Consider the following 18134-nt stretch of genomic DNA (forward strand, 5'->3'; position numbering starts at 1 on the left):
TGTCGCTACCGTTCAAGCCTCGCCGTGTGATCCCAGAACTGCAAGATATTGGAGTCTTTTTCACTGCTAGGCTTAGTGACAAGTCACCAGCGCAGCGCTGCCGGCAGTGATATTTTCATTGTAATTTGAGGCACTGCGCGCAATGGCATGAGGTCAAAAATTGAATTTTGTGCTTGTACACGGCGTCTCGCAAGCTGGAGGTACAGTACGGAATGCATGTTATCCTGATTGGTCTCGATTAACTTACGTAATGTTACAAAAAAATGGTGGAAGGAACTATCAGCCGGCTGAACCAGTTCTTGAATTATGACGTATTTCGAAGCTTCATTATCCTTCTCATGCTGGGCAAGTAAACTTTAGGCGATAGCAATCTGGGCGGGAAATTTACATTTTCTTTTTTATTGCTGGCTGGTCAAAATGGTGCGCACATTGTCAGGTTTGAATGCCTGCTCAGCCCTTAGCAAAGGCTCAACTTCGGCAGTGCCAAAAGAGCAAAAATGAGAAATTTTTTTGCAGCCTTGTGTGCGCAGACGCAGTTTGAGCGGTCACAACGCAACCGTAGAAAGATTTTAGCCCTGAAAAACACTCAGAAACAGTTATCAGAAAGGAATAGGCTTGGTGGGCAAAGCATTGTAACTAAGCAAACGCTGTGTTGAAAAAGCATGCCACGTTTTTTTTTCGTGCTACGAGAGTCGCACAGTGATCATCTTTAGTGTAATACATCTGATGCAGCGCCTTCTTAGTGGAAGCACGGTATGACGGGGCATGACGAGGTGCATGTTTTGTCGGGATACGCGCTACACTTGTGGAGAGTTTTCGGATCGAGAGGAGGGCAGTGAATATCCCGTGCAATGGCTTTAGTAATTAGAGGCTCAGCTTCAGCGGCAGAGTGCGCCCAGTTGCGATTAGAGATAGGCGCTCGTGCTAGATCGTTTGGCGCGCCTGGATATTATCATGAAGGTGTTCGGGGCGCCGTGGCCAAAAGTCGCTTTGTGACTGCATAGAGCTGCAGGCTCAAGGCAACCCTGAAAGCTATGCGAATGATGTTGAGCTGTTTGTTTTAGCCATGACAGTGTCTGAATTATGTGAAGTGTAGTAGGTGATGCGTCTGGTGTTGCGAGCTTAGGCAAACATAATTATTCCTTATGTTTAGAGCTCGTATTTGCAGCTCTCATTTTGATTTCGGTGTGCGCATAATCTGTAAACACGGTTTCTTGATATGAGATGATGAAACTGGCTTTTCTGCAACCGGTAACGCGAGGACGAGTATACTGAGCATCAGCACAGTGTAAATGGTGGCGGCTGCTAAATGATTGAGGCCGGTAGTGTTTGATGTGGTTCCAATGCCTGACTGGCGAAAAAATTGCGGAATAGTTATTTGGAGTTGCGTCTGTCCAACAAAGTCTATATCGTGAGGCCGTCCTAGTAGAGAGGATGACAGATGTTGCGGTGATTTTTGAGTGATTGTAGTAATTTTTGCATGGCCAGCTACAAAGAAGACGTTCAAGTAGAACCAAAAATGAATGGATGCCATGGATGATACTTAGCTGCAAAATAGGTTAACGAGCACTACTGCTTCGCCCCCCACAATTCGTAGTGGCTACGTTTCCTACGATCACGGAGTGGCAAACTTTATCGAATACGTCTTTGATTTCCAGGCCAAGGATAGCATAACAAGCAAAGATAAATCCTGAAGGACCCCATATTTGAGCAGCGTGCAGAGCTGTTACTTGAGCTTGGCAGCCAAATATTATATGATAAAATGTCCCAGCGGTTTCCAAAAATGGTCTCAGGTGGTCGCAAAGAACATGCTAGAAAAGCGTAGGCGGTATACAATGCCAGAAAGATGGAACAAAATTTGTGTGAGTTTGGTTCTTGCCTGGAATGAAAATGAGGACAATTTTGACATGTCTCACATTATGTGTAAGTTTGTTGGTGTTCAAAACCTGATTGAATTTTGCCGAGAAGGTGTCGGAGGAGGCTGTTCTTTACGCCATCTTTGCTCGGTTCTACTTTTCATGCGGGCGTATATTGCTTTGGAATTTTTCATACAAAGGCTAGTTTTGACAAGAGAGGGTAAAGGAAAGCCGATGTAGCCGGGATAATTAGTTGTGATCGTCAGACGAGTAAGAAAGTCGGTTATTTCGTTTAGACCATGATGCGTGGCTGGTTTAGGGTCAGGTACGACCTTGGAAAACCATATACTGTTGATGGAGCTGTTCACCTTTATCAATGATCATATAACTACTGGAGGTGAGAGCTTTAAGAGCCATATTCTTTAGAAAACACTGTTCTAATCTTTGAACTGCGTGCCAAAAACTTATCTTTTTTTTTTTTCACTGCAAAGTAGTATATAGCGATGCTGCCGATGAACTTTATTTGACAATGTAGTGTGCTCCTGTTTTCATGGCTCTTTTAAAAGAAGCTACCATGTCCTATGGGATAACTACAATGGTCATTGATGTTGCTGCACTTATACGCGAGATCGCATACAGCTTTTTCAGTCGAAAAGTCGTCGCCGTACACCAGTTTTTGTTCTGTTTTATCGGAAGTGTTCAGAAAATGATAGGAGAAATAAAGGCCTGTAGTTGAGGCAGTGCCCCTCGTCAAAAATATATAGAAAACAGTCGTGTGACGAAATCCGGTGCTAGGGTCCTTTCATGCTTTCTCTTAAGGCAAAGGTTGAGCTTCCCCGTGATTTTCATATGTAATGCATGCCTTTTAAAGGACATTTATAATGGATGAAGCAAATGTCGTTTAAGAGATACTGCAAAAAAGAAAATTTCAGAATGAGGCTTCAACGATGAAATAAACAACTCGCTTCGTTTCTACTTTTTTAAGCGAAAGCTTTCACTACTCCCCTCCGTAACTTCTTCGCCGTGTGCGCCATGTGCGCTTCGTTGCCCGTGAACCGAGAAGAAACCACGTGACAGCTACGACGTTACTCAGCGGCGATCGGAGTGGGATCCAGAACGTATAACTACATAAGAGACTTCTTAACAGACAGAACAGCCTGCATTAAATTCCAAGACCTTGAGTCTCCCACATTGCAGCTAGGAAGCAGGGGCACACCGCAGGGATCTGTTCTCTCCCCATTCCTCTCCAACGCGGTGATGAGGGGTCTCCCAAAAGCGCCGAGCGACTTCGAGGGGCTCACATGCAGCATGCACGCGGACGACATCAATCTGTGGATAAACTAGGGGAGTGATGCGAGCATAGAGAGACGACTGCAGGCAGCGGCAGACACAGCAGTGGACTACTCGGCTAGTAGGGGGCTTTCGTGCTCACCGCAGAAGTCAGAACTACTAGACTAAAACTCAAAATCGTTGAGGTACAAGCAAATCGGAGAATTCGATATCAAAGTGGAAGAAATGTCCGTACCAAAGGTTGACCAAACACGAATCCTAGGACTATACATTCAAGAGAACAGGTACAACGACGGGGTAGTAAAGGAACTGAAAGGCTACGCCACACACATTCTAGGCATATTCACGAGAATAACATTGAAGGGCCGGGGCTTAAAAGAAAGGAGCTTGATGAGACTGAACAACGTAATACACTAAGTTCATTGACAAAAACGACATAGAAAACCAAGCTATCTGCTTTGTAAATATCAAGGTTACCTGCTTAGTAACGAGACCGCAGGAATACCGTGTAAAGAGAACTATAGGTTTTATTTTCAATTCAATTAATTTATTTCCCACGTATAAACAGTGAGGGTCGAATGAAAAAAAGTTAGAAATTGTGGCTTGACATGACCCACGGCCCCTACATTACATTTTAAGTCATTATGCAGGGTAATATGCAGTTCGTCAGAAGCAACAAATAGCCCCATCCACGCGCAAGGCCATTGATTAGGTCAATAAAAATAGTCGGTCTGTGTGGGAAAAAAAAATAATCTATAGGAATCAGTTCGACGGTTTGATGCCTTATTCGGAAGAGCTGAAACATTACTTTCAGATAAGGAAATCGCACTCATGTTAAGTGCCTGTTGAGCTATACTTCACCAAAACAGAGTTCAAATCGAAATTTCAGTCCTGTAATTTCTTGTGGAAGGCCTTAGCCATATGCTTGCCTTAATGAATAGATCCAGCTACTATTAAAGGAACCAGAGTCTGAATTTCTCCCCCTCTCTTCCACCCTGGAAAATATTCCTTGTATAGTGCATAGAATATCTACAGAGAAACCTTGCGCTACCTTGTTAAATTTTCGAAACATCATTTTGAGAAAGCGCAGCTTCTGGCAAGTGCGCCTAAAGCGTTCGCTCAATCTGGTATCTATTCTGTACGTGTCAGGATGTTCATGTGTTAGCAGATCTTAGTGTAAATAGTTAAATAGTACAGGACACGAGTGTCAGAGATAACTATCAAGGCAAGAGGTAATCCTGCATACAACCAAGTGAAGAGCTATAGAGAGAATATTTTTATTTTGAGCGCCGGAAATGGGGCGTTTCCCACGAATTTATGATCTTGACTCTAGATGATGACAGCTGGATTTGACTATGTTCTAATGTGAGTGAATGTGGACGTAGATGGGTACTTCTGGAACGGACTGTGTTTTACTGTGAGTGAATGTGTCCATAGTAACTCCAACGCGGAAGATGTCAAAACGAAATATAGCAAAAATACAAAAGGGGAAAATAATTTTCTTTGTTTTGTGTAAGTGTTTCCATACAACAAAACTACATGCCGTTTTCGGGATCCGAATGCACTAGATCCGTTTCTTTGCGTACGTGCTCTAGGATGAAGTTTTCTTTTTCCCATCAAGGCCCAAATTGGAAAAAAGACAACAGAAACACTCCCCTATAGTTTCCTCAGTCTCACGGATGGTTCATTGACTTTCTTCATATCCTAACTTTCTCTTGATAAGCCATCAATAATGTGCACAGGAGAACTTATATGGCCACCTGGACACCCCCATGCAGAGTTCTTCGAAACCTATGCATGGCACTGCAAGGATGACTGTTAGCTACACAGCATCAGTTACGCATACCTAACCTAGCTCCTTAAACACGCACACTCTACTGCACCGTACATTTGTCAAGCTTTAAAATATTACGAATAAGTCTCCGTAGATAGAGCCGTCGTGGCGGATCAATGGCACTGGTGTTCTGCAGCGGGTGTGAATGGCTCGGTTTCGAAATAGGGTGTACCGGCCATAATTCTACCGAGCCGAAATACAAAGGTGATCCTTATTTATTCAATGTCAACGCGCGTTAAATGACACCAGGCAGCCTAAATTAATCTCGCGGCCTCCAGGACGGCATCTCTCAAGCTTCATGTGTCGCTTCCGAACCTCAAATCCCCTAATTTCGAAGATATTGACTACCTTCTAAAATTTAAACGAGCGCACTCTATCGTTAACAAGTTTAAGGCGGTAGGTAACATACGCCCCCCCCCCCCCTCACACACACATATACATACAAAAAATCAAAATAATGTATTCTTTTCTGCTTAAAACAAATGCTATCGTTTTAACATTTGGACACGTTTTACGACAGCACAAATTCGGGCATTACACAGCGCAACAGGAGAAGTTGAGCTAGAAAGAGATGACCACCAACAATGTCACAGAATGATTATAATGCTATGGCAGTGACGAAACTTGTTCTAAAAAGCAAAGAAAGATTTCAAAGTTTATTTGTTTGACCCAGGAACAAAGTGTTACAGAATAAGAGACTGAATAAAAAGAAACACTGGTCCAGAAACCAAGTTTGCTTTGCCCTTTTTCTCCACAGAACAACTTAGAAACCATCTGTGTAATACTTCGTCGTATTTTGAATGTCATTCTCGAGGATCGCGTAGCATGTCTCGATTTCTTTCAATTCACGTCCTTAGTCGTTCGCAATCTTTGGTTCTGAGCATAAAAGCGAGAGAGCCCGCCGTATAGACGACCAACGTAGGCCAGGATTCCAGCATCTGAGATCAATTCGTCACGTTTATCACAGCGACCAAAACCGTTTGTTTCAGGTACGGTTGCAACCGCTTCGTCTTCCTGGAGGATGTGGCCACAGTGAGAGATAAATGACGAGAGCAGTAGAACTTTCCCCGCCGCCAGCTCTGTTTTCTGGAAGATGATCAATCATTGATAGGTCCACCCGGTTTTGTTTCAAGCAACGGCTGAATCTGAAAGGGTACATGCATGCAAGTACGGTCTGTGCTGCCTTCGTGGCAGGATGCGTTTTCACTTTAACAGTAACAAACGGACTACGGAATAATTTGCGACGTAGCGAAATGTTGCAACAGTGAACATCCACCAGGCACTGTCTTAAATTGCATCATGTTTGTGTTCACGAATAAAGGATGACTGCGCAAAGAAGCAAATATCTGCTAGAAACATTTGCCGCACTAGTATTATTTCTTTTTTTTACCGAGTATTTACGATTATGTGTCGAGGTTCCCTTCTGACGTAGTACCCCGTTTCCAGCCAGCAGTGCATTCAATGGCTAGGGCCGGATTTTTTCACTGGCAGGAATCTTTACTTCGTCGCTGTTCGGCAGGACGTTGGTAAAGCTCCGAATCCCCTGGTTGTGTTCGACAAAGGACGCGTGACGTACAGTAACGACAGGGCCTGACGTCACCAGGCGATTCATGCATATACGAAGCAGACCCCACCGGGTGTCCGATCCAGGCGTACGTGCGGCGTCTTTCATTTGCCGCTTCCTCGACCGTCGCACCACACAGCAAGCAGAAACAGCCCCAGATGTCTAGTTGGCGTTAGTTCAGCAGGCATCAGCAGCGTTTGAAATTGATTTACAGAATAGAAAAGGCGCAGCATCTGTCACAATTCTCCGCAGTCACATGTACCACGTGGTGTCTCGAGGCTTAACCTTACCTGAGCCACAGCCAATTTTTTTTCCGACGCGGTGATGTGACATAGTTTTGCGACGGACCACAATACGCAGATTATGACTAGCAGCTTACCGGTATCGCTCAAGAGGAAAGTATACAACAGTTGCATCTTGCCTGTACTCACCTATGGGGCTGAAACGTGGAGGCTAACTAAGAGAGTTCTACTTAAGTTGAGGACAACCCAGAGGGCTATGGAACGAAAAATGGTAGGGGTAACATTAAGAGATAGAAAGCGTGCAGAGTGGGTCAGAGAAATAACTCAAGTTACCGACATTCTAGTGGAAATTAAGAAGAAGAAATGGAAATGGGCAGGACATGTAGTGCGAAGAGAGGATAACCGATGGTCGCTGAGGGTAACAAACTGGATTCCAAGGGAAGGAAAGCGTAGCAGGGGGCGGCAGAAAGTTAGGTAGGCGGATGAGATTAAGAAGTTCGCAGGGGTCAAGTGGATGCAGCTAGCACAGAACCGGGTTAAGTGGAGAAATATGGGAGAGGCCTTCGCCCTGCAGTGGGTATGATCAGGCTGATGATGATGATGATGATGACAATACGCCGATTAGCCTATCCTGAGCAAGTTAAGCCCCAAAAGCATGCTGTATATTTTTGTTGACAACGCCGACTATTGTGCTGCAGGCACGGGGTCTGTCACTAAACACGATCTTAACGCTTTCGCCTTAGGAGATGTGATCACCACAAGAGTATTCACTAAATGGATGCCTAGTGACAGACCAGGAACACTCAAGTGTTGAACCTTTTTATTGCAGTGGATAAGTTCAACCCCAATTTTCATTTCAGCAAGATCAGCACAACTATAAAGAAGAAATTGTTGACCACCTTACGCTGGTTAGGTGTCACAGAACAAGTGTGACAGATACTTCGGGTTTACTTCCTGTGAAGCAATCATTATTGTTATTACACAACTGCTGTTGCTGCATATGGTCCTTCTTTTCACTACGTCCACGATAACAGTTGTGTGTATGGATAAAAAGACTTGAAAGTTTGCAGATCGACCTTGTGTAGGTCAAAAGGTTTCTTTGCTAGCGTGATGTTAATGAAATATTACTTGACAAAAGTAATCAGGTTTTGCGGCATAAGCTGCGGTCGTTTGCGAAAGCGGCGCCTCGAAACGATTGGTAGTTTTGCATTGCTTCCGCCTATGAGGAGTCGGGCTTTTATTGCATACCGGCACCTGGGCCCACAGGTTGAAAGGCCTCACAGGTTCTACCAATCGGTAGCAGGCTTTAAGATAGCGCGCGACAGCGACCTGCCTGACAATATTTTTGAGGTGCCCGCAATGTAAGTCAGCGAGATGGTTGTCTCCTCGCGTCTAAACCGCGACGACCAGCTCCGCACGGCCGTAAACAAGTGGCGCCGGTGGGCGGTGACCCGTGTGCCTTCCGAGGTCCGCGATTTCGAATGGCGCCGGCGATGGGGCGTGTTACCCACGCGAGAACGCCTCGCCATGTGGCATGTCGTGCCGAATAACCAATGTCCAAACTGCGGCCGCACGGAAAACATGAGCCACGCGTTCTTTGAATGCCCAGTTGGAGCGCTGGTCATGTGGCGCTTAGTGAGAAGGATGTTCTCCGTGCACGGTGGCCCTGGCGCCAGGCCACCACGCGGATGTTTTGTGCGGCTAGTAGTCGCCTAGTGTATATTTTGTGCTGTGCAAGCGGAATTGCCTTGCTGAAGTCCGTATACAACCAGTCAGGGCCATGTACCCAGCGCTGCAGCAACTGCGTCTTGTATTGTGGAAGTATCTCTCTGATCAACTGGACCGAGGTGGAGAGGCGCGGTTTCTGCAGCGCTGGCACACCTGTTTCTTTGTCGTTCGGGACGGCAGGCTTGTTATGCCAGCTTTGTCATACTAACTCCCCTCCTCTTTATTACGTACCTCGAATCATGAAGAAGTGTATTGCTATTCAGGATTTAATCATCTGTCATTAAGTTTCTCATTGTAATTCCTTTTGAGCTTGTGTTCTGTAGGTATTGATGAACACGGAATAGCTATTAATATGCGATTGTTGCTTGTATCGCACCTTTCGTTCTCCCATGTATGTACTACAGTGCGTGTGTGTGTATACACAAGTACCTATGTGTGTAGAAGACAATAAATTCCCTCTACTCTCCTGTATGCACTAAAGTGCGTGTGTGTGTATATACAAGTACTTATGTGTGTGGAAGACAATAAATTCCCTCTACTCTCCTGTATGCACTAAACTGCGTGTGTGTGTATATACAAGTACCTATGTGTGTGGAAGACAATAAATTCTCTCTACTCCAGTTTTTCCCCTCTGCCATGTCACCTGACTTGCTACTGTGCGAGGTATTGCCTTTCCCATCGGGCCTTAAACTAAGTGATCAATTCCCGGTTATGGTTATTCTGCTTGCAGCCCCGGCCCTGCAAACAGCCCCTGGATGTGTCGAATGGATGCAGCGGTACTCCACGATGAAGAGTGCATTGATGATATACCCCGAGAGTAGTGCTTGTCTGTGGCCGCAGTTAGTAACGTAACCCCTGCTACTTGGGACGCGCTCATAACGTGCTGGCGCGATGTTGTGTGTGCGGGGAAGGCGCGGCATGTCCGCATTTCGACCATGCTGAATGACGTTCCGCGCCATAAGCGCATCGTACGTGGCGGTGAAACGCTTTCGTTCGCGATGCGCGAATAGCTCGAGGCGCTGCGCGAGCGTTATCACCGCATACTCAAGGACAGTTAACGCGCATCCCTCTCCGCGGGTCCATCCAACGTGCCACTTGAGGATGGCACAGACCTCGGACACGCTCGAGCCGTTATCCAGCGCACTAATAGGCGAACTCGAGTTGAGAGCGTCATGCTTGCGGACGGTACTACGTTTTTGGAACCCGCGGTTATCCACGCTTTCTTTGACATTCTCGGTCCTTCTTTACTTAGACGTAAATTGTTCCCTTGAGAGCGGAGCCAAGCCACCCTCGTTCAGGGTCGGTCGTATTGTTCTAATTCCGAATGATGGTATGACACGCCGAGTCCCTCATCGTGGCGACCGATTACCCTCCTTAACACAGACTATAAACTCTTAGCCACATTGCTCGTCCGTAGGGTGCGAATCTACCTGCAGGATTTGGTTAGCCCTGCGGGGTACCTGGATGATCAGTGTTCGCTTCGCTGACAATGATGAGAGACGTCTTCGAATACGCCTGTGCCAAACGGATCACTGGAGCTTTCGTTTTCTTAGACCAGGCGAAGGCCTTCGACTGCGTGGAACATGGTTACTTGTTCGCCGTGCCCCGCTCATTTGGGTTAGACAAGCAGTGAACTAGTACTGAATGGCTAAATTTCGGGCAGCTTTCCGATTACGCGGGGAGTGCGTCAAGGGTGCCCGCTCTCGCCGGTACTCTTCATACTTTCGCTCGACCCGCTGTTGCATAGGGTCGCCGCGGACAGGCGCATTTGAGGTTTCCCTTCAGGAGGGCAGGAGACTGTCGTTGTATCTGAATGCGCAGACGACGTATCACACTCTGTGTCACAATGACAGTTTCATTGTTTTTTTGAACATCTTTTCGGAATACGCAGCTTTATCTGGAGCACAGCTCAACACCAAGAAAAGTAAAGCACTCCGCTTCGATCAGTTCAGGGGCCCTTTAGCCGCCGATGTACCGTTTGTGGACGCAGTGCATGTACTTGGCTTGCTGTTTAAGCCAAGCGGGGTTTCCCCTCGTACCTGGGACTTGGTTCTCTCGCGAGCAATGCACGCCCTTTCTGACGCAGTACGTTTCAACCTCACGCTCCATGATAAAGTCAGTGTCGTCAAGACACGAGCGTGCGCTTTCACCCTTTATGTGGCGCGTATCGCGACAATCCCGCGTCGTGTGACGAACGCGTCCCTTATAGGAACTTTTGTTTGGGATGACAGGACAGCGCTAGTCACCCGTCACATCCTTCACCTTCCGAGGAGCAGGGGTGGCCTTGGCCTGCCGTGCATCCCGACAGTGGCTCCAGTACTCGCGTTAAGGCTGGTAGAGAGGCTATTAGTTGACGAGTCTTACCCTGGTCGCTCGCTCATCCTGTACTGGATGAGCACGGCGCGTCGTGTGCTTACACCCGTATATTATCTCGGTCCACAGGCGGACAGACCTCTTCCTTTGTACCGCGAGGTTGCCGAGATAAAGTCTACTTTTGATGCAGACCTGTCAGACGTTAATATAGGCGACCTACCAGGCATACGCATTAGCGAACTAGATGCATTTCGCAGGCTTTCAGCCGATGAGTAACGAGAGACTGCTGTCCCCAAATAGTGAGCGTGGGCAACTTGCCAAATGAAGTGCGTGATTTTGACTGGCTTAGGCGCTGAGGCGTCCTTCCCACGAGACAGCGCCTTGTCAGATGTGACATTGTACACAATGACCAGTGGGCCAACTGCGGTGCACTCGTGAGCCTCTCGCATGTTTTTTTTCGAATGTGTAGTAGCGAAGACAATGTGGTGGCTCGCACATAGGATGTTTAACGTCCGCATGAACCCTGGCGTCAGACGCTGGCGCAACCCTTTTGTACACGTTGTGTTCACTGTGGTTTTGTTTGTGTTGTGGCGTCTAAAGTGCCTCGCTGAGGCGCGCCGCACTCCCGCCCGCGCAATGTACCCAGCCTTGCAGAGCCTGCGCTTCGTCGTCTGGTAGTATCTGCTTGGATAGTTAGAAACGGACGGCGAGTCGTGGCTTCTGCGGCGATGGCACATGCGCTTCTATGTTGTACGGGGGAGCAGACTTGAGATGCTTGTCGTCCTTTATTAGAACCCCCCTTTATTGTTCTCCCCTCTCTGGGGAATCATGTTTTTCAGTTCATTATGTATATGTACCATAGAGTGTTTTGTATAGTGCTTTGGTCTGCGCGTAATGTGAGTTTTTGTATAACGTGTTGCACAATTAGAGGTGCGCTGTAGAATGCTTCTCCCAGCTAAACCGCGGTTTCCTCGCAGTTCAAATTTTGCACAGAAATGGTATTTTGTTGCTAGTATTTTTTAATACCAAATTTGTTTGGGGTACTTGCCTAATTCGATCAAAAGAAGTCAGATGTTCTGATCTTATGCGGCGGCGACGACACCAGACAGGCCGCTGCCCCAGCGATGGTACTGGTGGCGCCATCTCATGCTGCTTACAACAGCTCATATTCTGCCAAGCAGGTCATCCTCATGAATAAAGGTTTATGAATGAATGAATGAATGAATGAATGAATGAATGAATGAATGAATGAATGAATGAATGAACGTTCGCCCCCCTCTTTTCCTACTACAGAGTGGTTGTAAGCAGCATGAGGTGGTGCCACAAGTACCATCACTGGAGCAGCGACTCGTCTGGCGTCATTGCCGCATAAGATGGGAACATCTGGCTTCTTTTGATCGAATCAGGCAAGCTCCCCAAACAAATTTGGTATTAAAAAATACTTGCGACAAAATGCCTCTTCTGTTCAAATTTTGAACGGCGAGGATTCCCCGGTTTAGCTGGGAGAAGCATTCTACTTCGCGCTTCTAATTGTGCAACGCGCTGTATGTATGTATGTACCCAATAAATTCTCTTTATAGTTTGTCTTCGTTGGAAGTATTTTAAGTGATCTTTTATTCTAGTATAGAGAGAATTTGAATACCTTGTAATCGTGGTGGTGTTTGAATTTCTACGACACAAATTGGCTCTGGCTTAGCTAAGGTGAAGCCTGGATAAACGTAGCGAAAATCGATGTGAAATTAAACGTTCAGCCGCATCGTTTAACACTGGTAGAACTGGAGGCAGGGGTGGATAGCAATACCCAGCGGTAACACAATACAGAGGAAGTCTCTGTTTCACTACAGGCTCCTTATGTCGCGCCCACTCTAGCCCGCCGGGGTGGCGCAGTGGTTACGGCGCTCGACTACTCTTCCCAAAGACGCGGGATCGAATCCCGGCCTCGGCGGCAGCTTTTCGATGGAGGCGAAAAGCAAAGCGCCCGTGTGCTGTGCGATGTCAGTGCACGTTAAAGAACCCCGGTGGTCGAAATTTTCGGAGTCCTCCACTACGGCGTCTCTCATAGCCTGAGTCGCTTTGGGACGTTAAACCCCACAAACCAACCAACTAACCACGGTTCCATTCAACTCGACAGATGTCAAACTCAACGTCTCGCGCATACTGTCACTTACCGGAGTGAAGTCTCTCAAGTACCATAGCGTCTCAGATCGCTGATCCTGGCCTTGATGGGGCTGGGACAGATAGGTCACCGCCGCTTGCGGCGGGAGCTAGCCTGCCACCGCATGTTTATCTCTTGTAGGCCATCATTGCACCCGCCACGGCTTTGTTGGTGGACGAAGGCTGTTGCGGCGCGCGTCTTTCTCTCCCTCTTCTTTGTATTTCTTTATTTTCCCGCACGAGGTAGTGGAGGTGACTCAGCTACAGAGCCAGTAGCAGGCCCATGCATTTTAGTTTCCTTATTCCTACAGCGACAACAACAAAAACAACAACCATGGCCAAACGTGTTGTGCACAAAGTCCGAGGTAAACATTCTGGACGCACTTGCGCTTTCACTCAGTTTTAACACGTGTTGAGCGTAGCGGTGAGTCTTGGAATATTCCATGTTTTCCTCCTCCTGCTGCTCCTCCTCATCACATTGTTGACTACCACTGGCCACAGCGGTGGCATAACGCGACATTCGGCTTCTTGGCGATGTCATTTCGCGAGGCGTTCCTCGCAATCTTCCGGCGTTTCAGATGCACTTTTCGCCTTGGCTCGGTTTTTTCTCCGTTGTTTGACGGCCAGCTCCCAGACGACTACCTCTAGATCGAAGAACTCAATTTCTCCTTTTCTGCATCGTTTAGCAGCAACCGCACTCACCTTGGCTTCCATATAAAAATGTGAACTGCGCGAAAAAACAGGACAGAAAGAAATTGCAGATAAAAACATTTTTATCCGCAATGAACCAACTCGCCCGCAAAAATATCCTATTGGATTGCCCCGCCGGGGTGGTACAGTGGTAAGACGCCCGACTACTGTCCGGAATTCCCGGGCTCGAACCCGACCTCGGCGGCTGCGTTTCGATGGAGGCGAAACGAAGAGGCGTCCGTGTGCTGTGCGATGTCAGAGCACGTTAAAGATCCCCACATGGTCGAAATCACACCCGTAGCCCTCCACTACGGCTCCTCTTTCTCTCTTTCCACTTTCACTCCCACCTTCATCCATTCCCTTACGGCGTGGTTCAGGTGTTCACAGACACGTGTGTGACAGATACTGCGCCTTTCCCTTCCTGTGAACCAATTATTATTATTATTATTATTATTATTATTATTATTATTATTCCATGTCGAACCATCAAGCGCATTATATGCACGCAGCCCACCCTCGCGCATGCGCAATAGCGCGCGGTGCATCTGTCGTAAACAGTTAACACGCGGCCCGGCTAAAAGACAGGTGGTGGACGTGGCGAGGAGGCGACGCGCATTCGCATAGCGCGCGGCGCATCTGTGGGTCAGCCGGCGGAGTTGGCGACGACTGCGGCGAGGAGGCATGCACCTGCGCCTCTAGTGACGTCACTTGGCTTTCGCGCATGCGCAGAACTGGCGGCTCCCGCACATGCGAAACTTGGGTCTGACCCGCGTAGTGTAGCTTTTCGCTACGAAACAATCTATTTTCGTTCCTTTGATAAGGTTCTGATGGTTTGGTTCGGTTTGGTTTGTGAGATTTAAGCCCAAAGCAATTCAGGCTGTGACAGACGCCGTAGTGGAAGACTCCGGAAATTTCGACCACCTGGGGTTCTTTAACGTGCACTGACATCGTACAGCACGCGGGCGCCTTGCTTTTCACCTCCATCGAAAAGCTGCCGCCGAGGCAGGGATTCGATCCCGCGTCCTTGGGAACAGTGGTCGAGTGTTTTGCGTATACCTAAACCCTAAGCATATCACCTCACTGCCATGTTGATGACCTGGAGACGCGGCTTATTGAGCCTGTCACCACTGAAACATCTCTTAATCTTAATCCTATGTATTTTTGTGTTTTTCCTTGACAAGCGAAAAGTTTCAGAGTAACTGCACATTTTAGAAAACGTAAAAAGCAGAACGTAAAATTTGGGAGAGGTGAGCACTAAAACTCCTCCTATGTGAAAAACAGTTAACGCGTCTAGTAGGCGGCTCCCTTTGCGGATTTTTGTTTGCATACATGCGTTTTACGATTCCCTTAATGTCATAATTTGTGTCCACATTTTCTAGCACATATATTCTATAGACAGTCGTAAGCAACCACGTGTGTGAGAGATCACACGCCATATATACGGGGCCCCGCTTAGTTATTCCTCATACACGCGCCTGATAGACCTACGCAAGCATCGCTGAATATAGGAAGGCAAGGGTTCTTAAGGGTTCGCCACTCCTCCCCCTTCCAAGTGAAATAAGAAGCCCTAATTAGCAGCACCTTCCAAGTCGGCAAAGTCCCGTGGTAGCATGAGATTGAACACCGCTTCGACCAGTCCATGTTCGGCTGCCAGCTATACATGTTTGTATAGGTGGCAGCTATACATGTTTGTAAACTACGGCTACAATAACGCAATCAGTGTAATGATATGAGAGTGATCAGGAATTGGCGCTATGTTTTATTATCAGTGCATCCGACGCTAAACGCCCTGATCCTCTCATCGATAACTGTGGCATAAGAAAAATAAACTTTTTGATAATAATGCTAGCACGTGAGTTTTATGTCAGTATCGAAAAACCTGTTTACTTCATATTATACCCACCTACACTATTGGTCGTAGAAAATGTGGTACGTTATAAGACATGACATTGCGCAGCAAGTACGTAGTTGACAGTAATTTATCAATGTGATGAAAGTTATACCTCAGATATGCATCTATAGGTTAAGTATCAATCGAAAAGAATGTAAAGTTTTTGCAACTGCACTACTTCTAAGCATAATTTTGTGTTATATGATACATTTTTTCTGGCTCCTTTCTCAGTATCATTTTTTTCTCGGAAAGGCAGTTTCTGCAAATTTAATTTTAATTACAAAATTTAGCTTTAGTAGTCTGAATATCTTAACGCTTAACATTTCGAGAAAGGATAATAACACACTTTCTATGCTATGCTTTTTTGAGCTGCTTCGTGTAACAGGCTGGAGGTTCTCTTAAGCTGATACACAGCAGCTTTTATCTGGATCTCCTTTACTATTGATTATACTAACGAATATAACGAGAATGAAAACAACTATGCAAGAAAAAAGTAAATAACGGATTATTGAAGCAGAAAGAAAGAAAAATGACAAAGAAACGAGGGAAGAAGTAAAGAATGAATTCTCTGCTTTCTCTGTCTCCCCGCAGGGGGCATCTGTTAAAGCAGATGTTTGCGTGTGCTGTGCGACACCACGGACCCCGAGCACCCACGCTTAGCCGTGCGTGGCATCGCCGTGTCTGGGGAAAAGGGGATCCTGGTGGTTGAGCCGATGCCGAGTGTTTTGGGCCTTTAAGGCCCCTCGGCGGAGGCAACACACCACTTTGGCCCACGCTTCCCACAGACGGCACCTCCGGGCTGACCCACCCGGGGGAAATCGGCAGTCGCCTTTTCCTGTCCTCCCCTCCATCTTTCACTTTCCTATCCCCTCTCTTACAACTCTCCTGTCTTCTCTTACCTTTCTTCGTTTCTTCCTACTTCCAGGCGGCGAGGGTTAACCTTGTGTGGCTAACCACCCTGAGTTACGCCATATTGGGTTATAGTTACAGTGTACAGCTGGCGTGGGCAGGACTTGATTGCCAATTCCTGTCCCGTCCCCTCGTTGGGCTCCATGGTGGGTGGCTGGCACCGCAGCCGAACAATATACATTTTTTATGGCTTCCTCTTCTTCTTCAACTGATCGCCCTCCTTCGAAACGAGGGCGCACCGACCAAACTGCCCAGTTCTTTTTGAAAACAAAGAGCACCTTCCCACACTTTCATGTAGTTCATAGTGAGCACTCAGAAAAGACAGCAAGACAAGCCTCACCGTTCATTGTTGCAAAGACACTGACTGAAGCTATAGGCAAGGGTTACAAAGTCAAGAAGCTTGCAAATGGAGACCTGCTGTTGGAACTTTTATATCATCATCAGTATGAGAAACTCTCAGGAGTCAGCGCTTTTGGTGACATTCCTGTTGTGATTAGCCCACATCGTTCTTTGAATACTGTTCGCGGTGTTCTTTCTGACCAAGATTTAAAGTACATGACAGAGGAGGAATTGCTGGAAGGGCTGAAAGAGCAACACGTGACAAATGTATACCGAATAAAAATAAGACGTGACAACAAAGAAATCGAGACTAAACACTTTGTCCTTACCTTTGCACTGAGCGTACTCCCCGAGTCTGTGGAGGTGGGGTACACAAAACTCAACCTGAGGCCATACATTCCGAACCCACGACGTTGCTTTAACTGCCAGAAGTACGGTCACGGTGCTCAGAGCTGCCGAGGCCGACTCACTTGTGCAAAGTGTGCTGCACATGAGCACCAAACCGGTGACTGCCAAGCTCAACCCCATCTCTGTACAAACTGTCAGGGCAACCATCCTGCTTATTCGCGTAGCTGTCCGGTGTGGAAGACTGAAAAGGACATAATCACTCTAAAGGTAACAGAAAACATCACGTTCACCGAAGCACGCAAACGATATTCAATCCAACACTCTTCCTATTCCTCTGTGGCGCAGCAGGGCGCGGCACCACAGGAGTCTTCAGCACCTACCCAGGCCACGAAAAATGAGTCTGGGGTGGTGCCATCCGCGCCCCTGGTGGAAGTAGCTGGTGCTGCTCCACTACCCCCAAAACAGGCTGCGCTGACCCCCAGGTCAGCGGGCCCGAAGGCCTTGTCCCAAGGGGCAAGGCCTAAAACAAGTGCACCCGTGCCTTCTGCACGAACGTCCAACACATCTGAGGATGTGATGGACACATCTCCCTCCTCGCCGAAAACGAAGGGACAAAGTCCCAATAACAGGTCCAAAGGACCCAACTGCCTAGGTTTTTAAACCATCCTCAAGTAATATTTTACTATGGCATTTTTAGTTCACTGGAACTGTCGTGGACTTTTAAACAATTACACTGACATAACAGATATATTAGGTTCTTTTTCCCCAGTCGCATTGTGTCTCCAGGAGACAAACCTTGGACCACAGAATAAAAACATCCTTAAAAAGCATCAAGTCTTTCGTTGCGATCGACAGAACCCAAGCAGACTCTCAGGTGGCACTGCTATTGTGGTCCAAGGTGGTTTTCCCACCCGAAAAATTGACCTTAAAACCACATACGAAGCAGTTGCAGTCACAGTGCTCCATTTTAAAGCCA

Source organism: Amblyomma maculatum, chromosome 9 (genome assembly GCF_055883805.1).
Source record: "Amblyomma maculatum isolate TAMU_Amacu chromosome 9, ASM5588380v1, whole genome shotgun sequence".
NCBI lineage: Eukaryota > Metazoa > Arthropoda > Arachnida > Ixodida > Ixodidae > Amblyomma > Amblyomma maculatum.